At 46.6% G+C, this 24,500-nt stretch overlaps 1 long non-coding RNA gene across 1 annotated transcript; it reads left to right on the top strand.

Annotated features, from left to right (window-relative positions):
- The first annotated feature begins 893 nt into the window (after nucleotides 1–893).
- LOC144168478 (uncharacterized) lies at nucleotides 894–3,256 on the top strand. The gene is made up of 4 exons (XR_013322184.1): nucleotides 894–1,052; nucleotides 2,292–2,433; nucleotides 2,622–2,781; nucleotides 2,869–3,256. It is a non-coding gene; the product is annotated as an uncharacterized LOC144168478 (long non-coding RNA).
- The last annotated feature ends 21,244 nt before the right edge of the window (nucleotides 3,257–24,500 follow it).

The raw sequence follows: 24,500 nt of genomic DNA, 5'->3' as shown, positions 1-24,500 counted from the left end.
CGGCAAAAATACGCAGAGTTAACTTGCTGTTCGATTCGATGGTGGTTTATTTATCACAAAAAAAACAACATACAAAGGGTATATACAGTTGTTGTGTCTTGTCATAGTAATTGAAGTTCATTGAATGACCCGCCTTCTACAGCTGCTTCCCCAGTTGCTGTTTTCCTGTAGTATTGGTGTTCAGGAGGGAAAAGGGCTGGGAAACGGGCCGATGTATTATTACTTACTAATTAGCTGTAAGTAGCTTTATATAACGTGGGTATCTAAGAGCGTCGCAGTATATTTTATTGACTACGGAAAGGCTTGTTGTCAAGAAAAGCAGTAAATGAAGCCACGCCCTTTTGCGTTCATTGTAAACAGTAACGGAGAAATTGTCATCCAAAGTTAAGCTCGGATATCGCACGCACTCACGGCCCTCCGCGAGAAACAAGTTTAGCCAGTACTAACGTGCTAACGCGGTTATTATCTGAGCTTTGTTTCGGCCTCAGCGGGCGTAAACGTCCGCTTAGACGCATACGCCCGTTTTCCGAATCCAATAAAGCCATCACGTGTGCCGAGTTTGTATGAGTTCTTATGCGGGCGCATCGCCAAAGCCTCCGCGAGAACGAAAGTACGCCGAAGCCATGAGGAAAAGACCGCCACTCCAGTAGCGCATTCAATGCGCATGCGTCAGCAGCAGCACGGCAGAGCTGTTTTTGCGTTGATTCACGGTACAGTGGGGCTGCAACGGGTACGATGACGACGGATGAAAATCGGGACCGCGTCAACACTTTAAACGACAGCAGCGCTCCCATCTTCCAGGATTCCCTCCGCTAATTTTACGGTCTTCGGCATGCAGCGCCACCAGTGGCACTCCCAAGCGGGTTCCTCAATTGCTCGCGCGATGCGCCTGATATTTACTAAAGAAATTCTCGGTCACGCTGGCGAGAACCGTTAGCGCCGTTAGCAGTTTAAATGGGGTTGATTGCGGCGTGCAACTACGAATTTTTTCATATCCCTGGGCTGTATTTCCTGCTCGACGAAGTGGAGTTTTGCCAGGAGGCGCAAAAAAGGTCAGTGCTGCTTATTTATGTGCTGGTAACGGTTGTTGTTCAGTGACATCCTTGTTAACTGCGTCCGATAAACATACCGCGTCTATGCCCGTTGTTCGTGTGTCGTTCATGCTTGTGGTCGCGGCGTGTAACATTTTGTGTTGGAGAAACGTTTGCAGCCGTAATTTACCAAAACTCCCGTGTTCGTGGGTCAGAGTCGGCTGGACATTTCTGACTGCGTACGTCAGAAGTTCCTGGTTTGCGCGTTTCATGAGTGGATGTTCCCTTACTGTGTGGCTTTGCTTAGTTGTATATTGACGGTAGCTGTGTATGTCTGCGGTAGCGAATCTTCTCGGGTTAGTCGCTCGCGATAATCGCGCGTGCACACGTGTACAACTTCCAAGCAAGTTTGTCGGAGCGTCCGTCCTTAGATTTATTGGTATTTTTAAAACTTGCGTGGTAATTGCGGCGTTGTGTTAGTCTGATGAGTAAATGCATTTACAGTGCTTACCAGACCGGCAGTCTTCGACCTTGCCCGTTGCGCGCAAGGTAGACGCTATTCCGAGTTGTGTTGATGTGCTTTCAAGGCGTCATCTTACGTTTATCTGTTCCATGTTTCCATGTTTCATGTGTATGTTTCTTCCAATTCCTTTGACCAATTGAGATGATCTATTTTACATTGCCTGAAGTGTAGAGAAATGGAAGGGACAGTGGTTGTCTTAGCCGTACCGCAGTAACAAACGTTTCTTTTGTAGAGGGGAAGAAATATGTGGAAACACGCAGCGGGTATATAGAAAGTGTGCTGCCGTTTCTATGCTGTTAATGCCAGTGGTAACTTGAGACTTCAGGATAATTATCCAATATCCATAATTAGTGGTGCTACTTCACGAACCGCGTTAGAAATAAGCCACTCTTGCATTTTTATGCCGTCAATGTCGGTGGTAACCCGAGAGTCGAAATAATTTCCGACAACGCTCCGGTGATAAGTTCTTGCATCACTATGTGCACCCAACATTAACCCATTTCTGTGTTTCCTTGAACTTAGAAAATATACTGCGAAAGCAGATTGCTACATTCTGTATTCGATCTGTGTAATCTGTCCAGATGCAGACTATGGCTGACTGTGGAGAAATTTGTCTCTACACTGGTAGTTTGCGACAATTGTTTTCCTTTGTCTGAAGAACAGAAATTAAAACGAATTATTTCCATTCCTTACATATACCTGTGAAATCATGGCTGTGGCATTCACTGTGGCTGAAGACATCTTCGGCACGCCGAGGCGTCGTCGTGACAAGTGTGACAGATTGTGAATGCATTGTGGAAGTCATAAAGCCACGAAAGAGTGCCTCTTGAGTGTTGCGTATTATACAGACGTTCACCACTCCGCATGGAGCAATGACAGGTGAGCCTAAAAATGTTCAAATATTTTTATATTTAAAATTGTTTCGCCTGAAAACGTTACCAGGGCTCGTGATGCAAAATAAATTTTAGCACAACTAATCAGGCCTTGTACGAGATCGTGTAGTACTCCCTTCTTAGAGGGAAGCGTAAATTTATGCTTCGATATTTTTATACTGTTTTTATTTCTAGGAAATAGGGCGGACCGGGACTTAAAACAATGGAACAAGGAATGCATACTGCCATTTTCCTGGTTCTTTAAGGCGTGTGTTCACCGTTCTTGAAGTCGTGTGTTCAAAAAAAGGAAACACGTGAAAGCCGTTGTACGGGATGAAATCATTGCATTCTACAAGTAAGTACGCACTCCCAGTTCTGGAACTTTGATGGTCCCTTTTTAGGTAGTTGCATTATACGTAATGGCTTCGGAACACCATTTCAGTGACAACTTGACCTGTAGGTGAAAACGACAGGAAGAGCTTTTGGGAACACGTTGGCAAAACTTTCCTGGAAAATCACTCCGAGGAGGCCCTGCCAGGAACGCCTGCATCTTAATTTTAGTTGGGTAAGTTGGCATTTTATTTTTGTGGGACTCAATTTATGGTAGTGTTTATTGAAGCTGGCATTTTATTTTTGCGGGACTGAATTTGTGGTAGTTTTCTTTGTAGCAAAATCTTACTGTTAAGAATAAATCGTGAACTCCAAATTGGGAAATACCTTCACATTCAGCCTGTTTCGGATGCTGCAACATGTGGACAAAAAGACTATTATTTTGCATTCAAGTTTTGCAAACATTTTGCTTTCACATTGAGAGTTGCTGCTGTGATAATACGGCGCCATGGCCACGCCCAATGCGGTTGCTTTCCAAAATTAGAGAACTGCCATTGACAGTCTGTGCTAATATTTTTTGTACATTGTTAGCAGCTTTCCCAGAAAAGAAACCAAGAAATCGCTGATATTTCAATCAATTACTGTGCTATAAAAGGGGTATCCTAAGCAACTCACTCATTTAAAGCCACCGTCTAACAAAATTTTCTTGTTCCTTCCTTAAAGGTACATGACGTGATCCAGTTATTCACGATGTCCAGTTATTTTGAGAGAAGAGAATGGCAGCGTAAATATTGTCTGCAAGAAACACGTCATGGATTTTCCGCCTGCATTGTCACATCAAGATGTGGTCATCCTCCTCGCCGTATATTTCATCTTAATCTCCTGAAACTTATGCGACTTTGGAGAGTTCTTGGGACTTTTGCAGAGAGTTCTTGGCCATTTAACAGTGGCCTGGTGTCATTTAAGTTTAAAGCTCTGTTGAAAGACTCGATGTGGTCACTCTACTTGGGGTTTTAAATTATTGTTAGACGTTTAAGCCTATTCGGAAAGATATGTCGTGGTTCAAATGATTGGTAGATGCAAGCGGCATGTCAACTGCAAAAGTGAAGTCGTGCTTTCCTTTGCAATTTTTCATTATTGGCACAAAGCGCAGGCTGCCTTTGCCGCTACTCTGTTACTCTGTTAATGTAGCTAATGGCACTGCACTGTAACGTTTTTATTACTCAAGTGCAGCTCGAAATTTTTTTTCCATGGCAGTGCTGCTGTTGATGGATGCAAACGTGAGAGTAATTATTTACACAGACGGTTTGGGGTTTTATTACTCAATTTTTGTACTGTATCTTAGCTGACACCTAAGCCCTAGAAGAATGCGAAATATACATATTTGGCTTGAAAAAGTTGTTTACTTTGGACAAAGTTGCATTTCTCGCTTGTTAGAGGCAGTGCTTTGGTCGCAAGCATACTGTCGTCATGATAGTAGGGTTTGTATAGCACGCAACTGAATTTTACCTCAGATAAATGTTCGGGCTGGAAAAATGCTTCCAAGTTCGCTTGGTAAAATTGGTCACCTGTATGTTTCAACGCTACCTGGCTTGGTTATTTGGGATGTCTGAATTGTTCTTGAGGGAATTAATAACGTCTTTAGAGTTAGGCTGCTTGATAAATTTTAAAATGCGTAACATGCTCCGAGCTATCTGGTTTGTAAAATTTTGTAAGATTCACACTGGGTGTTATGAGCTTTTTTTTGGATAAGTTATTTTAAATAGCTACAAATTGTCGGGGAAAGAACGCGGCTTCAGTGAAAGGCTTTTTCAGGGCGCGTATATAGTCGGTTTTGGCTACAGTTAGCTTGATATTACAGTTAGCTTGATATTGATATATGGTGTATGTTTTAGTTGTGCAATAGTGCCACATGCTTCCGGTAATTTTTTCTGTGCAAATGTTAAATTGTTAGTATTGGCTCCGGTGTTCTTTTCCTACACTCTTGCAGGTCTTGTGATAATCCAACCGTGTATGGCTTGTATTTTTGGCTTTTCCCTACAATTTAATAGCAAACTGCATTTTTTGGAACCGGGATGCGTAAACATGGTATGGCAAGCGCTGTGGGTACTCCCGCATTTGCGGTACCTGATTTCATATCATAAAACAGCATATTTTATGCTCACTGTTGTGTAATGCTTTTTGAGTTACTGCGAGGGTAGATGTACAAGTCTGTTTGTGACGCGGTTGCGCTTAAAGCCATCTTTATTACCGACGTGTTTTTAGCAAAAAAGAATGGTAAATATTAGCAAAAATGGGAAAATGCCACTTAGATCGTTTTGGCCACTTGATATCGTTTTGGTATTTGATCCTGTACGCTGGTCATTTTCTGCCCAAGTGGAAACAGATATGTCTCCGTATCTCAAATGTGCGCAATAATACGAGCGAATAAAATTTCCTTAGTGTTTTTAAAGCATTGTATCAGTGCTAATAGTTGGTTTGGTGTGTATTTTAATGCGAGTCTTGTTTCTTTTACATGCAGCCAAAACCCAGAACAGGATTCGGCGGATGAAGCCAAAGTCTCTGTGTGCCGCTCCAGGTATCTCAGACCAACTTTTATATAGAACTGTGCTCCGATAGGCAACTGTTGGGAACTGTCAGGGACCACACTGCTGCGGCGGTTTCTGTTTTCCAATTGTTGGTATCACTGTGGGCCATATGTCAAGGCTGCGTTAGAATGGTGCTTGCGGTTTCCTTCTGATACCAATGCATCCGCCAGCCTGGCAAATGACCTCAGTTTATACCAACAGGAAAGCAGATATGTTGGAAAAGTGGAGTCCCATAGACAGCTTCTCATCGTCTATCGGAACACCGTTTTATATAAACAGCTGGTCTGAAGGTACCTGGAACGGCGCACCGGATAAATCCATAATCATTTTACGTGGATCAGTGTTCCAGTAACTTACACTACCAGTTTATTTGGAACAGTGATCCGTATATTTTTATTTGGAACGCCGATCCAGATAATATAGCTGCAAAAATATGTGGTGCACTGTTCCACTTACATTTTCAGGATATGTGGAACACGGTTCCAAATATATAAGTGGAACTTTTTTGCAAAAAAGTTCCAGTTACTAAGTGGATCTTATGTGGATCCAGATTAAGAGTGTACGACGAGCAGCCGTTACCACCGCAACAAGAGCGCTTGCTGAATGTCCACCTTGGCGTTCTCCTCACGGCTTTCAAAGCGCAAACGCGGAATCACGAAGGTAGAATACGGTCAACGTCTCATGACTCTAGAAATTGTGGCGGTCACCAGAGTCACCACTACAGCAAGGCGCACTTTCCAACAAATATCGCTGTAGCCACGTCCACGCAGTTGTCGTCGTCCTCCAAATTAGAGATGTAGCTAGGCAGGTATGCTTAGTAACAACGTTGACACCCGTGGGCACATGGGGTGCCAGCTCCTTGCGGCTTCGGCGAAGCAGCTTCCGAGAGGTCCTGAGACTTGAGGCGCAGCTTCTCGTCGCCCATCCGACAGTACTCCACCATGAGCGGGCGTTCCAGGTGGTCCCCATGCATCGGCTGCGGGTACTGCTGCGCTGGATTGACGAGGTACATCTCGGTGACGTGGACATGGCCGTCGCCACTTCCTCCGCCAGTGAGTCCATCATCTTGTGAAAGTCTTCGCGCGGGGGTCATCACGAGGATGCCTGGCCAAACGGTGCTTACACAGGGCCAGTAGGAGCGACGAGGGCAGCTGTGGCAGCAGTTCCGCAAGGACAGGTGAATGGCGAAGGACCAGGACGACGCTGACGTGGCTCAGAAGGCCTCCGTTGATGAAGGGGGAGCGCAACTGCATCACGTCCTGCCTGCTTATGGTGCGGTGCAGCCGCGAAGTCGCAACCTTGCATCCTGACGACGAAAGCTGCAGGGCAGCCCCGCTGCAGGTCGGCGGCTCACCAAAGACAATCTTGAGGCCTATGCTGGAAGTGTAGCTCCGCGGCCTTTCGTCACAGGCCGTGTTGTTGCGTGGGTTGCCGACTTGAGCTTCGATCGCGCGCGGATTGACGTTGTGGCATAGAGGGAGTGCGACTGCAGTATCCCGCACTTGTCCGAACATGTCCTCCAGGAGCGTCGGTAGCCCTTTCGCTATGCTGTTCTATCGCTGTTCTCATCAACAGGACTGCCTCCTTCAATCGAATTCGGCCAGGAAGCCTAGTGGTTATGGTGGTTCCAGTGAAATGGCGTGTACCCACTCAGGGGGATTGGCCAGGAAATGGGCGCCTGCGAGCTCAGCGTGCACGCTCTCGGCTTTTTCTTCTTTGCATGAGCGGAGCAGGCACGCGGCAATGCCGCTTCATCATCTTTTTGGGTGCGTTTCACTTAACCGCCAATACCCCGCGTGGGTATGCCTCCTGATTCGAGCATACCAACCAACCAACCTTGGGGTCGCTTCGTTGCCGCCTTGGGGGACCGTCCGCGTATTTACCGCCGTTCCAGTTCGAACGAAACCGACAACAAAGACTGGTTGGTGTTTTTTTTTAGGTTTAACTTGTTTTTAACTTGTGAGGTCAAACCTTGTGAGGTTTAACAAAGGTGCTCGTAAAAGATATTTGTTCGTTGCAGCCCTTGTTTAAATGAACCCTGCAACACTCTTTTCAACTGTTTTCTAAATCCTTTATGCTTTCAAGACGTTGCCAACAAACACAAGTACTACTTAAAGTAGGGGGTCCCAAAGTATCTCAGCCAGATGTTGTTTAGCTATGCTCATAAGTGACTTAGAAACGTGGTCACAAGTTTTATCTCTCTTTCCCAGTCTTGGCGTTCTTCGAGCGCCAAGACTGGGACATTCCATTCTGGGACATTCCATTCCATTCCAAGACTGGGACAACATCATTCCAGCAGTGTAGCGGCTATTGGTCGGCTTTTGTTCCGTTTCGGCAATAAACGCATTCGATAGCAACTTTTAAGAAGGCAAAAAAAGTGCAGTACTGGAAGGCGGATCTGCTGCGACGAGCAAATCACGCAGTGCCGCTCAGTGCTGGCGATAACTAAAGCTTTCGTAGTGCTTTCAGACGTCAAAAAAGAGTGAAGGGGTTGATCGGAATTGTTTCAGAGTTCATTTAAGGACTGCATTTGCGCCCAAGATTATAGGCGTAGTTTCCCATACTTCACCGGCAAACCGGAATTTTTCGGATTGTTGCCTGGAAATATTTATCTTAAGTGGGTATTTGGTTCGCGAAATACAACTGTTTTAAAAATATGTGCTACCAATCGTTCCGTTTAATATTATGCTGTCGGTGTGTAAGGTAGCAGTTTCCTGTTGTGATGTATGAGCATTATTAAATATCTCGAAACTTGTAATCCTTAGCAGAAATGCGTTTTCTCGTTCTTTTACATGATATCTCTTGAATGTTATGCAATTGTGGAAGTGCGCTTATCCAATTTTGACGCAAGACAAAATCCTACCGACGCCATGCATGCTACATGCGTCCGATTTTAGAATTCCGCAGCGCCCCCTACTTGAGTTCACCAGTCCAATCCTCTTACTCTAATGGAGCATGGTTCCATGAGAGTGCGCCTCGGCCTCCCAAGATACGTTGCAAAATAACACGCTGTAATATGAATACCCTATGCCGAGTTTCCGTCTCAGTTCAAGCTCTTAACAGCGCTGACTGTTCTGATAGTTTTGAATCACCACTTAGAAGATTTATACCATTAAGGGTGGCTCACCTGTCAATGTTTTTGAACACATTGTGGCTTCGATAAAATAACCCTCACTGAGTTAATCCCTAAACATGACTTCCCGACTCACTGTCTATATTTCGTCAGTACTGCAGAAACCTTGGGAGGTCATTCCTGCTCCTGTAACATTTTATGACGGTTCCACACGCACCGAAATGCTTTGTACACGAATACTACGTTGAACGACCATTACGGTAGCGCAACGACGAGGAAAAGCTTTTTTTTTTATGGCTTAAGGGGGCATGGTGACCGACGTACCGGTGACCGCAGCAGCCCTCGCCGTATTCTCTTCTGATAGTGGCAACAACTGCGCCGAAATGCGCGGAAAAGGCGGGCGTGGGAGTTTTCATTTTACACCTTAGCTGGGCAGTTTCGTTTGGTTTAGCGGTTTTAGAAAAACTAATGCTAGAAACTCGGATTGAAATATCCAAGTAAATTTGAAGTCGTGTTTTAAGAAATAGCTTTCTCCTGAATAAGCTACCTCTCTAATATTTAAAAGTAGCTCTCATTTCTGACTCCGCATCAGTTCCGCTTTGAGATCCCCCCAAAACATTTAGATCTCTTATTTGTACTTCCGGTTCTTTTTTCTTTCTCATTTGAGGGAAGATATTATCCCTCTTGGTCATAATGGCTATTGGATTAATCAAGCGACTGATTGTGTGTCGCGATCATCGTTAGATGACCCTCCGGTTCATCTGTTACATGAACCACCTATACTAGCTGGAGCAATGTTCAGAAGGTGTAAAATACGGCGAGAATTCGGGAACCTCTTTTTCCTATTTTGAAGACTACGACCATTTGCAGCATAGCTGGAACTCACGCTCTGCTGAATTTCGTAAAAGCCACGTTATTTTGAATAACTTCTGATGTAAAGTTCCCCTTTTTAACTCGTATATGAACCGGGCTGCTGTCACCTTATCCGTCCTTCGTACTTTTTGCGGTTAATAAGAAACAATAGATCACTTTATTGTATTTTTGCCAATACTTTAGTAATACAGCGGCACCTCGCTGCTCCACTTCAACAACTTGTACTTGCTTTTCTAATGCTGGTCCTGCTTTCGTTTGGTACCGCATTCCTGCTATTCCTTGCGCTGAGATGTGGCTGTGGTCACGCATACGTTTCCGTCAACAGGCGCCCACCCTCTTAAATGATATTCGTGAGTTTTATTTTCCCTGAACGAAACTTTCAATTTTTCGCCTTTTACTTCTGCCTTCGATCTTTTGTTTTACCAATTCCCCAGTAATAAGGGGCAATTTTCTTTGCTTATAATTTTACATTCCTAGTTTACACTTTCGCAAGGAGGAAACATTAGCCTATCAAATTTCCCAATTCCCACTCAATCCACACAGGGTTGTGCGGCTGGAAGTGAACACAACAAATGTCTACGCGTGAGCCGTATATCACTAAGTCGGTGGGTCATGTATGAGGTGCGCGTCTATCTGATGTACTACTGTATTGGCATTCTGTCCCTTTCCTCCCGAGGACGCTCAAAGGATACTCACTGCCATGAAGTGACAGGCAGACAGGCAGTGACTCAAGACCCAGAATTGTAAATACAATATTTCTCTCGGGCCAGGAATTCCAAATTAAGCGGTTCATCAGGCTACGGCGACTTCGCCTTGGAAATTGTTAAGAACGGGAACTTGCAACGGCGTCACGTCCCATAACATGAAAGTATTCTCATACGCACATTTTGGTGAAACTGCCCTACTACTTGCATATACTCTATATAGCTGCAGCAGGGAGTTTATAACGTAAATTTATTCCTCTTTTCTACTTCCCTCTCTTCCCGTCTTCCTATCCCCACTGTCTGTGCCCGTTTACTTTATCTCCCCATCTTGTACTCCCGCTTCCCCGACCTCTCCAAATGCCATACCTCACCTCCTACAATAAAAAGAAACCTCAGTATCACGTTTTTTAACATTTTATTACAAAGACATTTGATTTAGTACAATTCATCATGCTATCAACACTGGTGTCCACGCATACGTTAACATGGAAAGCAGATTCTGTCGTAATGGGCATTAGATGTTGAGATATCCCCCCGCCTTCTCAAGTGCAATCAAGGAATGGCCGCGTTTCCCGAAGCGGCAAAACGCGGGTTTGTTGAACGTTCACTCCCGCGTTCTCCCCGCCGTCTTAGCCTCCAAATGCGTGCGACCTTGCGGACGCAGATTCCAGAACCCCTGGAGGTGGTAATGCCCAACTCATCGCCATCCACCGGACTGTACTCTACTATGATTGGCCCCATTTGATCTCCCCCCGTCGGCTGATGGCTAAGGTTCCCGTGATGACGGTTGTTTTCGGCGAAGCGTACATGTTCTTCGTCGCTTCCACCAACCACGTGTCCACGAGCTTGGCGGAGAACCCTTATCTGCAAGCCGGCCATCATCATAAAGCCAATTGCGGCAATGTTGCGCTTGCATACGGCGACTCGGGACGTCCAGGCCCAATTGCGGTGGTGTAGCGCCTGAGCAAGGCGAGTCGAGCAGTCGAGATCCAAAGGCGGTGATGGAGCGCTTGCGCACGGTGAGTCGAAATGTCGAGGTCGAATGTGGCCGCCGGTCTCCTTGATGGATGGATGGTGAAGAAGCAGGATGACACTGACGTGGCTTAGTGGACCCTCGAGATGAGCGACGCCCACGGCTGCACCACCCCGCCCTTCGGACGTACGGTCCGGCCCTGCCATGAAGTCGTAGTCTCGCAATCCGTATACGAAAGCTCGTGAACAGCCCCACTTCGGGTCGGCAACTCACCAAACACCGTTTTTAGGCCGATGCTGGAACAGTGGCTCCACTGGCCCTTGTCAGAGACCATGTTGTTGCGGAGGTTGTCGATGAATGTCTCCAGCTGGAACCCCTTCGCTTTATCGGCCGTTTGGCGTCCAGCGGCAGTATCCCGCACTTGGCCATGCATGTCCTCATAAAGCCTCGGCAGCGTTTTGTACTTTACCTCCGCGGTCATCGTCAAGAGGGTTCCGTCTTTGAACGAATTAAACGAGCAATCCTCGTGTGAGCTGAGCGCGCGGCGCTGTCTGCTTTCTCTGCGTGGGCTGAGCGTGCACATACCAGTGCCTGCTTCCTCTTTCTTTAATTAAGCCCAGGCGGAGCAACAGGCAGTGCTGATGATGAATATACCATAGTCATCTTCCCCTTGGCGCAGTGCGCTACCTACCCTTTGGTTTTCTTTTGTTACAGTATGGGCCCGAAAAGAGCAGCATTGTGGAGTAGTAATTTCTCTCACTCGGCTGAAGTTTAACACCGAGAAAGGGTAAGCAAATCGTTGTGTAGATTATCCTACCAATGGAATGTCGTCAAGCGGGGCTGTGTACATCTTACGTGGCGAAAACCACAGAGGAAATCGAATAAGCGTAAATTTCAAGCCAATAAACAGTGGTAACAATAGTGAGGAGCACCTAACAATGGAACGTATTGTTTGCCTGTTGAACTGGATGCCACGTTACAGAACGTTTCAGCAAATAGGCTGCTCCCTGATTGTCCTGCCTATAATAAATAAATAGAAGCAATCTATTTATTTTTACGTGAGTCTTGGTAGTGACTTTGCAGAATTCATATCATGCCTGTGCTTAACATCCCAAGAAGTTGGGAGTTTTGTTCAAGAACACTTACCCACCGAGGTAGCTCTGTGGATAAGGCGTTGTGCTGCTGAGCCCAAGGACGAGGCTCGATTCCCGGCCGTGGCTGCCGCTTTTCTGGTATAGGCCAAACGCGAAAACACCCGTGTGTTCGAGATTTCGGGAACGTTAGCGATACCCTTGTGATCAAAAGTAATTATTCTGTAGCTTTCCACTACGGCGCGCCTCATCGCATGGGCAGCTTCAGCGCCTAAAAGCTCATAATCAATCAGTCAGATTGAAAACTTATTCTGAGTCATCATAATCATCATCAGCCTGTTACGTCCACTGAAGGGCAAAGGCCTCTCCTATAGATCTCCAATTATCCCGGCCATGTGCTAACTGCGGCCAATTCATCCCCGCACATTTCTTGATCTCATCTCCCCGTCTAAAGTTCTGCCGCCCCCTGCACCGCCTGTTTACCGATTCTCCAGTAATTATGGCCTCTGTATATCTCTGCAATACTTGGTTTATCAAATACTGGTGAGCTTCTTCTACAACAATTCTGCCTGGACGTCGACAAGAGGCGTTGCTCTGTTGATCAGAAGGACTTCGGATTCAATTCTATGCCGCGACAGAAGCTGTTATCATTATCAATACCAAATACCAAATTTTCCGCTAAAATTGCTGACCCCTCCATGTCATTCTGCCGACTCCTACTTACCGATCATTCTTGAAATGTCATCGCTAATGGACACTTGTTTCCGGTTTTTTTTCCTCCTAAAGGATGTTTCTTTGTTTAGGACCGTGTGTAAGGGTTGGATTTCCCTCCAAGGATGTATACGCCTAGTTTATCAGACCTAAACACATATACATTGGAACGAAGTGGAATACCCGCTTCCAGAACTGTGCCCCCGTCTTTTGGCGCAGCGTTGTGCTGTTTAAAATAAAGAAAGCTTATAATTTCGATTAGCAGTTCAGTGATGGATCAAGATAGGGCATATGCCCCCCTCTAGCGAAATCTGAATTTATTGCCAAACAAAAAAATTGTTGGGCCAATCCTGTCCGTTAAACGAGCCATGAAGACAAAATACAAGTTGGGTTTATTAGAAGGACTGCTTAGTCCCGATAACAATGAGACCAATATCATCGCAATCTTCGAACAAATCACGGAGGTATTAAAGAAGACGTGTGAAGGAGTCGCGACATCCTAGCCAATTTCCCGCAACTTTTCTATGATGTCACGGAACCTTGTTTGTGCGATTGGCGGCCGCCTAACTGACCTGTCGCGACGACACATGACTAGACGTCTGTAATGGGGCATCTAGTTCCTTTGACCGCATCACTTGAATTCTAACGTGCAGTTAACGCACTGAAAATTATGTTTTATTGTTGACCCGTATGACGTCATTCTTGCTCATAACACGTCACTGTGGCGCAAAATTTGAAAGTTTTAAATACTTCTTGCTTTTTTTTCATTAAAAAACATCTTTTGGGGCTGTAATGGAGCTGAGTGAGATACTGAATCCTAGTTCTTTCAAATTACGCGAAGTTGTATTTTCTCTTGACAGCTCCTTTAAGGCAGTTTGACCCAGTCAGCGTCTCCTATGCTTAATGACAAAAGAAATCTCTGCGTGACTCAAAGTTTGCCACTCTGCGTAAGCTTTATAACTCCTCGAAACAGCAACCCAGGGGCTGATACACCACCGCGGGTTTTCGCTATTGCTCTTGTTACGCTAAAAGTTAGGTACCCTAATGTTGAGCCGTTACGCTAAGTGGCTGAGATATTACCGCCATCATCATTAGGATAGTACCAAAATCCGCAACCAAAATCCGCAACAACTCGGTACCTTTGCGACAAACCATTTTCTTCAGGCCGGCGCGGTGCCCTTCGACCTCCCCATGCACCGATGGGCATCCACACGCACAAGAAGGATCGACGCGCCCTTCTAAAAGCACAAACTCCAGCTGGCTACATCAGCCGCCAACCACATATTCCCCTCTCAAGCGAAATCTTTACTAACAAATATATTTCAAATGCAGACTGCACACCGGAAACAATTTTGGCAAGGAGTATACGCCCCCCCCCCCCTCCCTGCTACCCAATGTCTTTACTGCCATACCACCACTCCATCAGACCTCACACACCTAGCTTGTCGTTTTTTGTTTTTCTTTTTTTTTTCATTTGTGTCATTATTCACCTGACGTAGCATGTTAGGCTATCTGCTGGACCGACCTCGTCAGTACCATTAAACTGCGTTCTCTCTCCCCCTAGTTTGGTGTTGGTGGTGTCCATCCTTTGTCTTCCACCATACATTTAGATCCCCCAACCCCATCCCGATCCACAACAAACTGACAGACCACTATTATATGAAATTGCCGTTCAATCAATTAAAAGCGGTCTAGCACGGGTTGTGTGAGTGGGGCCACCGCGAACGACCTGGCTAACCTGCGCGAACTCCTGACTCTATTGCGATCACCACGTTACTGCATTGTTGCAGATTCGAAGAACTGGTCCAATTATTCACTATACTGAGAACAGCCACCATTTCTTTATTTTTCTATGCCCTCCCTTCCCATTCCTTTCGTCCCTCGTGACCAGTGGTAATCCTTTTCTAATAAAAGTTCTCCCTCTCTCTCTCACTGGTCATCCGGTTCCGCTTCGTTCTGATCACATACAGCGGCGGGAGCAAGGTTCTGCACACATCAACATATAGCCAGAATGTTGGAAGGAGCTTTCTAATATTCTATAAGCTACAAAATGTTAAACACGCTTGGAACACACGCTTTTGTGAGTATTGCCAATACGAAGATACTTCAAATATTTGATGTAGAGTTGTTTGAGCTTTAAAAAGTGTCTCAACGTTTATCTTTTATATGCACCGGGCTGGCCTCATCCTACCCTGTCTTTGTACTACTTGAGGTGGATACGAAACATGTAGACCACTTTACTGTATTTTCCTGGGTTTTTTTACTAGGAGGACTGTACCTCGTTCCTCTAATTCGACGACGTGGATTCGCTCTTTCAATGCCCGTCCTAAATAAGTTTGGGGCCCATTTTCGTGATTCTGAAAAACTGGAGTGGCTGCAGCCATTTACGCATGCGTTTCCAAGGCCAGTCGCTCACCCTATCGGTCGCTCTCCTTGAGTCTATTTTTACCTGCACAAAATTTCTTATTTCCTGTTCTAGCGGGTGTTTCGATATTGATTATGTGACATTTTCACTATTGATATTTTTTCTATGTAATTTAAAAATTTATCAATAGGGCCCAATAGATGACCGCCTCAACTCTACAAACCCCTCAAAAACCCCGGTTACTGGGTACTCCGCCAGGTTATTATGTGGCACGAAGTAAGGAGCAATAACACCGCAACCAATTCCGAGGCGTGGCGAGTGAAGATTCCTGTGAAGAACCACCAAGAAAATACAAAGGAAAATAACTGTTACGAAAACAAAACATGTTTGACCAAGGGGCACAAGGCACACCATCGCACACACTGCTGGGTAGCCTTTCACGAATCCCGGCATGTCTCTCCCTGCGCCCTGTAAACTCGCCTCAGAAGCGCTCGGGGTCTGTAAGGAACATATTGAGCAGCTCTCGCTTCATTACACGCACTCTGTCTGGCTTGACGAGGCTGGCCTGGTTCATGCACCACGTCTTCAAGCTGCAATGGCACGCTTAGTTCAGTTCAACCACCAGATCGTCGGTGAGCTCCTCAATTTCTTTTTGTTGGTCTTTTCGCTTTCCCACTGCTTCCGTGCTTGCAGCCGTGGCACGCAGACGGTCTTCGCAGAGCTCAGCAAATGCGCTCTCTAGGTCCGTCGTAGCCGAATCTCAGCGTAGGATGCGGTTCCTTGGGGAGCTTTCACGTTCAAGGCGAAGGACGAAGTGGCAGTCAGAAGCGTCGAGCACCACTCCAGTCGCGATGCGAGGCGGTCGTGTACAACAGTCAAGCTGGAAGCGACGTCCTCGAGGTGCGATGCGTGCAGTTTCTCGGCGAACGCTACGCCGCGCAGGCGTTTGTTCTGGTCCAGCAGGTAACCCGCGATGAAAGAATAGGCTTGTAACTTAGCTTCAAGCTTGAAGACTTCAACGAAGCAACTGGGGACCTGCGCGCCCAAGCGCATCGAGGTCGCCACCCGCTCCTCCAACGACCTGGCCAGTTGCTCGTATTCTCTCTCAGCCGGTGACGACAACCAGGGCTGGCGGATGACAGTGGCATCTTTGCCGGCCTTCGAGCGAACTTTTTCCGCGATCAGGCGTGGAAGACGTTTGCAAGGTTTGTTGGACTTTGTCGATACGCGAGGTGCTGTCGGCAGATGATCCAACCCATTGCTTAGCCTGAAACAGCGGGTCACCGAGCAGAGCGACCACGAGGTCGGCGTAGTATTCCTCGCTACACACTAAACTTTTTAACACCCTTGAAAGTGCTAAAATAGTGCACTCATCATTTTGCACCCTTTTTGCACCTTTTAGGGAACAAAACATTGCTCCGGCTCCCAATCATGAGGGTGCCACAAATTAAGGGGTGTAACTCAACATTTTTACACCCTTTAATGTTCTAAAAGGGTGTAGTGAACATTTTGCACCCTTTTTGCACCTTTCAAACGCCCAAATATTGCTCGGACACCCCATCTCGAGGGTGCCAAGATTCAGGGGTGTAATCAACAGTTTCAAAGGGTGCTACGACCGTTAAAGGGGTGCTAAAAAGTATTTCTTCGCGATTTGGGTGTTACCACGGCACCTTATCGTTAGGGTGCCTAAAAGAACGGTGTGTGAATGCAAGCATGCACAATGGCACAAAAACAGTCTGAATGTTTAAACCACACATTGCACTATTTCACCTCCCGTTGAGAGGTTTAGGCCAGGGGAAATGCTCTAAAACTTCGGTTCGTAAATTGCACAAAACGTGCTGAATGTTTAAATCCCACTCGGCACTAATCTACTTCTTTGAGTGTATCGCAAGGTTCGTTTCGATGTCTGGGTGCACGGGAAGGGGAGGACGTTGACACCCGCACCACTTTAATATGGACGCCCGCACACGCGGGCCTGGAGGGCAATGAACGGGACAACGAGGCTGCTCGAGCATTGACCTACCGAGAGCCCCTGCAATCCACCCTACACCCTGCCGACAACACCAAGGATCGCATGTGCACCTACCGGGACGTGCTCGATCAATACAGAGGCGAAAGACGGAAGTACCCTGCAGCCAACCCCCCGCTGACCAAAAAACAAGAAGTTGCATGGAGACGTCTTCAGACTAATACATATCCCGACGCAGGCCTCTACAGGCACTTCCACCCAGAAATTCGTGACGGTAATTGTAGGCACAGCCCCCAGCTTGCAAGTTTGGCACACATGCTTTGGGAATTCCCTGCTATACAAAGAAAAGACTTCAGCAATACAGAGGGAACATTTATTATCCACACCAAAGAGCAGTGGGAGACCGTGCTGCTTAGCGAGGACCCTGTCATCCAGGGTTGGGCCGTTCAGAGGGCCGAAGACGCTGCTAGGAGGTGACATCCTGGCTGTCGTCTGAAGCACACCGGTCATAACTAGGCCTTTCCTCTGGATACCATAAAGTTACTTCCTCCTCCTCCTCTGCACTAATCTACTTCTTCGAGTGTATCACAAGGTTTGTTTCGATGACTGGGTGCACGGGAAGGGAAGACTACAAAATCCCTCCTGTAGTCCTAAATAAAACTTTTACGCGAGGCATCGGTGTCCTCAACGAAATCGAATTTACCTAAGAATTTGTTCCCGTATTATTATGCGGTAACACTGCTGACGCGAATCTGCGGAGCCTTTAAATGAGGGTTTCGCATTTTATGAGAAACAAACAAGCGTCGAATTGTTTTTTTACTGTTGATCAAAGTGTTGTCGCACGAATGGAAAATAAAAAACAAATGAAACAGTATAAAATCCAAAATGAAGGCGCTTACGATGGGATCTCTCTTCGCCAAATCCAATATAATGCAGCAGAGGAATGGACGTTAAACAGGAAAAAAATCAGCCCTTCCTTATTACGAACTTCGAAACAATAGCCCTCCCCTTCCCACTTTTTGTCTACAGCGTTTCACGGACCACAGGCACAACCTTGAACTGTGACCATTTGAAAATTCCGTCGCTCTCTGTTCCTCTTCTGTCCCAACAGCGCAATCATGCCCCCCCCCCCCCCCCCGACAACAGTCATTCTCTTCGCTCAGTGGAGTTATAACGTTCTAGCAATCCCAATTTTATTACAGTATTATTGTTAGCGACCGTCAATAATTGGCACAAATGCAAGAAACAGACCACCTCGGTCTCTCCTGCACAAACGCTGGAGAACAAGTGAGATATCAAAAGAAAACAAAAGTTGGGGGGAAGCATGAAACAGGGCGCTAAATAAACAGGCGCCAAATAATACTACGATTACTTACACATAAAACAACCAAATGCCATTGCAAAGTATTATCCTGCCATCTGCTGCTTTTTTGTCGTTCTAATCGAGCACCGAGAAACTTAGGCAGTTCGCGTTGTATGTTTGTAAAGTTTAAAAATCTAAGCTTCTGTATTATAACACACACAATAAATAATAAAACCTAGAGCTACTGCTATATTCAATAACAGAGGCAATTATCTACCAGTTGCGTTTTAATTCGTTTACGCCACCCACTGCCAACGGCCGCTACCGTGAGTACGGCGACCGGCGGCGCGGCCGAAACACTTTCATTTCGAATCGCACTATGTATGCCGTTAACAAGCGCAGTTATTATGGTCACCCCTCCCTGTTCTGTGTTATGGTTAATTTGGCGACTCGACGTCTTCGGTTATGTCTGTCGTATTTCACCTCGCATTGAAGTATCTGAGAACAACTTTTCCACCTAAAGACGGCTAATTTCGTTGGGCGCTTGCCCCTCAACCGCCTGAACGTCGCTCGCTTGTCTGCGTCGTTTCCTGCCAGGTAAGCTGTCCCGTCACAGTTGCCGCCTTTCTTATCACTGGATTTCGTTTGTTGCTGTCATCACCGCTTTGTGGATTCGTTAACAGGAGCCCGTGTGTGTGTGTGTGTGAATTGTTTAACTGAACTGGTTAGGTTGAACCTAGAGGGCTCGTCTTCAGAAAGGAGATGGGCGCAAGTAGATTGTGGCGCTGCATTGAGCGCTAAACGCCTGGTGCTAGACTTAGTAATGTTTCCTGTTCCGCAGCACTATATTGAACTGCTTCAGAGTTCATCACTGAGAACCACGTCTTATGCGTGGTTTGTCAGAACACGGGCGGCTACTCCTCTACACTGCGCTGCGCAGCGTTTACGGCTTCGTTAATCACCGCTGTCATTTGTGCCGTGTTGACAATGGCGAGAGACAATCCTTTGCGAGCAAATGTGCGCGCCTCGCAAGCTTCGTTGGGTTAGCGGCGACCCACCTCGTGTACGGTGCCGCTGTATGCGGGCATTGATTTTAGCTGAATGCTGTGTTGCCCGAGTTGTAACAATCGTGCACCCAATCATTTCCGTTCTTTCATGTGTGGTAATCATGTGCCATACTGTTTTAGACCTCTGGATGGCCTGAACACATCACGTCCCTCCATTAAACCGGAAAAGAGCCACAAGCATTCTCAGCAGTGTTTGTCCGACAAAACGTAAGTTTTCAGACACAATTTTATTAAAGCACAGTGTGCTATTATAGTTGAATAATGTTGTATTATCTAAATGTACAAGTACTCTCCCCTATACTAATTATTGGTGTTTCATGTGTAACTTATAACATGTAGCCACTAAGTGGGGACCTTGGTTGTTGATTTCGGAAAACTCAAAATTTTGTCCAAAATCATAAATTGGGTTTAGCAGTTAATCACCATGTATACGAATTTCCTGGTGTTAGTCATGTTTACGTTGAAGCCATATTTCTTAGGTGTGTCGGTACCTTTGTACTTTCGTCTTGGATGAAGACCGACCAGTTGTTTTGTTCAGCCTTTTTAAGTGCGAATGCACTTTATAAGCGACCCCAAACCTTCCACCGCCGGCGGCGTCGGCGGCGGCGGCGGCGTCGGCGTCCGCAGTCCTCCTTTCTATATATAAAAAAAAACAGCATCCGGCGCCAGGTTTCGATCCGAGGACTTTGCGGCCGCAGCGCGACGCTCTACCGACTACGCCACGGACCCGACGCTGATATCAGTGTTAGTAACGCGCCTTATATCTTTAACGCAGTCCTCCTCTCTATATAAAAAAAACAGCATCCGGCGCCAGGTTTCCATCCGAGGACTTTGCGGCCGCAGCGCGACTCTACCGACTAAGCCACGGACGCGACTTTTTTTTTTTCTTTATTACATGAGAAAATACGCTCGGACGTTGCAGTACGACGAATACAAGCAAACAAAATTATACCCTGAAGTTATGAGAAGCAAATATACATCAAAATTCAGGCAAACACACACAAGCGTTCAAAAGAGGGAACCAGTCAGGTGGTTGATCAAGCGAACTATACACACTATGTACAAATGCCACAGTTTCTCGGAAATAAGACTTAGTTGATCTTGGTGGCTCAGCATGCCTATCACATAAGCGGCATCGCCACAGACTGTACAAACCAATCAACACGAACATGTCATAAGGTGGCTCACCAGGATAGTCGAATGGCAAAAATCGGATAGAGAAAGGCGTAATATCCATGTCTTTTTTGAGCGTTCGCTGTAGAATGTCCCAGAAAAAGACAGCCAAAAGAGCAGTGAGCGAGGACTCCATTGACAAATTCATTAGTTTGCTGCCCAAATTAAACCAGGACGAGTGTGAATCCATTGACCAGGAGATTGGCATTCAAGAATTGGTGTCTAGCATTGAATCATTGTCGAAAGGCAAAACCCCGGGACCTGATGGTCTCACTGCAGAATTTTACCACACATTCTGTTCTCTGCTGGCTCCATTTTTACTTGAGGTTTACCGCGAGGCTTACAAGACTGGATTTCTTCCACCTACGATGTACGAAGGCCACACTGTTCTAATCCCCAAAAGTAATGATCCTGACAAACTGCGTAAAGTAGAAGGATATCGTCCCATTTCCTTATGTAATGTAGATTATAAAGTCTTCGCTAAGATTTTGGCCAACCGTCTTCAAAATGTGATTGAGCTACTAGTTGGTGACCATCAGACGTGTGGCATCCGTGGGCGATCTATTCAAACTAACATACACATAGCAAGGTCTATATTGGAGTGTGTTTCGGGTACGTCAGCCCAGGTAGCCTTAGTACAACTAGATTTGGCAAAGGCATTCGATCGCGTCAGTCACCAATTTCTGTTTCGTGCTCTACAGCATGTGAACGCAGGATCTTGGCTTACCGAAGGTATTCAAATATGTTATGCTAATGGCTCGACAAGAGTGATAGTCAACAATCGACTAACTCAACCAATCCACCTTCTTTCATCGGTTCGTCAAGGGTGCCCATTATCACCACTCCTGTTTTGCTTATATCTGGAACCATTGTGCATGCGCATAATAGAGGACAATAATGTTAGAGGGTTCACGCTATCGTCCTTCGAAGTGAAAATTTTAGCATATGCCGATGATGTCGCTTTATTTTGTACTGACAAGGCCAGTGTGGAAAATGCTCGCCATTACATAAGCCACGGACGCGACGCTGATGTCAGTGTTAGTAACGCGCCTTATATCTTTAACGCATTCAAACTACGTCGTCAGCGGCGTGCGTTGGCGACTCAGCGGCGTTATAGCGGCTTGATAACTGCGTGGTGTACACGTGATACTACAAACCCGATGGAAGAGATGGAAGAGAAGGCGGCGAGGCGGTGGGCTGCGGGGGCCGAGCGCAAGCGCCGCAAGCGGGCCGACAACCGTGCATTCGCACTTTCACATTCTCCCCCTCGGGGAAATGCGGGGGAATTTTTTTCGGATGTTTATCATGTGAATTGACAGTCCTTGCAGTCCACTTTTCCAGTTACTTATGTAACTGGCTGTGCCATCTAACGAGGCCGGATTAAGGGTTCTGAAGCCTGCCATTTACAAACGCTAGTGCAGGACCACTAATAAGGGAACATCCTTCTACAAAGAAATAGATTTGGAAGTGTGAAGTATCAGCTCCATTATCCTTAACTGGAACGTGCTGATTACAAGGCTTGGGGCTTTTCCTGAAAGTACTGTGGATGTTCAGCTGACCAGCTAAGAGGGAAACCACTCAAACACACCGGCCAAGGCAGATGTTGCTGCAAGATACGAGCAAGCATTGAGTCGACTCAGCAATACATTGCATCTTTTTTTAAGCGGGCGACATGCATGCCTCATGTTCTCCTGATTGGGCGTGTTCTTATTCTTTCTTGCGTCCACCACACTCGAGTCACGTTAATTTCGGAATGTTGGAATCCAGCATTTTCGGGCAAGATAGTAGAGCTTGAACTCAACCCACTTGCCCGCAATGAGTTTTCAAAACCCTCCACCAGCTGAAGGTACACTCTTAGTCGCGTCCCGGATGGCGTCCTATTTATATGCGGTGGGCAGTCTCAATACTGTGATATAAGAGGCCCTGACAGACTTCTTTTCCGTGAAAAAACCTCAGGTGGTTGCATCACACTTATATGCTGCGCCAACGGCCCGTGTCACGGCTATAAACTAGCAGACAGCATGACGCCACGAATAAAATAAGAAAGGGGAGCAATCGCGAAGCTCCGAACGATATGTGTGGCTTGCGGCGCATGCGCGTATTCCTCTTCACACAATCGCCCGCGAGCTTCTTTTGCGGTGGCCGAAGACGCGCGCCCGACGACGCGGCGAAAGCCGGAAAACATTCAAAAATATCTCGCGCGCACATGCGCAGTAGGACTGAAAAAAAGTTCGCGCGCGGCGAGTTGTGGTACGGTGATTTGTCTCTATCGCGCACGTGTGAGGAATTTCACCGCGGAGCAAGTTGGGGTCCCGCGCTTTGACTCTTGCTCTGTGTAGTTCATACTGAGTTCCGAGCGTTCACACTTTCTTGACCACGTTCGCTTGCGCTGACATCAAATGTGCGCTTCGAGGTCGGTCTAACAGTGAAAACAACTGCAAATGCCATGGGTTTATAAGGGCCACTGGTCAAGCAGCGGCGCCGTCTCAAGCCGGCTGCATGGTGTGTGCATTGCGGGCATAGCCATGTTGAACACGAAAGGATAGGTAAGTCCCTGGATTTTTTTTTGAGGTTGTGGGGGTCGCAGACTGTAAGATTTAGTGTTTGCAGACAACTTGTAAGGGCCATGAAATTATACCTTTTTCGTCGTCGTAAGGAGCCCGCGCCAAAACCGTTCTCCGATACCCGGCGCTGTACTGTAAATTTGTCGTGCTTTATAGAGAGGATTCGGTTTCCCTGTGCGGCGGCCATTTTGGGATCCACGTGAAAAATGAAAACGCGTGCACGTGTGAGCACAAGGGGGATTAAAAGAAATGCGAACAACGGAACGCACAGCCTCCGATGCACGCTGCACCATCTGGCTGCAAAGTCAGTAAACTGAGCGCATGCGTAGTGTTTTCAGGGAATTTGAGAGTGTGGCCTACATTTATGGGAAGTGCTTGATCAAGAAGCGACGCCGGCAGTTTATTTTGACACGCCTTTTCACGCTGTGTCGCCACTGAGCAGGATGGTCGTTGAAGGGCATCATGCTAGCTGCAATCAACTTGCTGCGCGCTCGGCTCCTCAATGTAGTAGCAGGATGCTCAGTGGCGACAGAGCATAAAAAGATGCCTCAAAACAAATGACCGGCGTCGCTTCTTTATCATGCATTTCTCGTAACATAGGCCACACTCTCAAACGCCCTGAAAGAACTACGCATGCGCGCAGTTTACCGACAGTGCAGCCAGACGGTGCAGCATGCGTCGGAGGCTGTGTGCTCTGTTGTTCTTTTAATTCCCCCTGTACTTCCGTTGCCGTAATGAGTACCGTGGTGTCATAAAGAAATTGCGTCTTTCTACGCGTTTCATTGTCCGGGTCAAGGCACATAAAATTCAGTTTCAATTTTTTTTTTCAATATTCTATGGCCACTGCTTGTCATTTTCGGTAGTCGTACCAAAAAGTTGTGCCACGTTTTTTCGTAACTAGGTTTTCGCGTCGTCGTTTCGGCTAGTGACTTTTCTGGCGCGTTGAGTAGTCTGGATTCTGTGGCGATTTGTAAACTTCATTACGGTGCGTTTAAGTGGTAAAGTTTTCACATGAAGCAACATTCATGAGTAACGCCAGCCACCATCTTCTTGTGTTCGCCACAGCTGTCGTCTGTCTGGAGTGTCAACTCGCGGTTTGCAGAAACATGATAGCATTGGCAGCGCAAACGCGCCGTGTCGCCGGCGTGGAGATCGCTCGAGGCGGTGGCTTCTAATGTTGTTACAGATGCACTGGTTGTTGCTCGGTGCGCGCAGTTTACCTATGCTTTAGCAAAAGACATTGCTAGCAATTTTGTTCCATCTTTAATAAAATGTTTTGCGTCATACTAT

Source organism: Haemaphysalis longicornis, unplaced genomic scaffold (assembly GCF_048455015.1).
Source record: "Haemaphysalis longicornis isolate Haplotype H1 unplaced genomic scaffold, Haemaphysalis longicornis Haplotype H1 scaffold_1, whole genome shotgun sequence".
NCBI classification, from domain to species: Eukaryota; Metazoa; Arthropoda; class Arachnida; order Ixodida; family Ixodidae; genus Haemaphysalis; species Haemaphysalis longicornis.
Note: the sequence above shows the minus strand (reverse complement) of the source record. Positions and strands in the feature narration are given on the sequence as shown.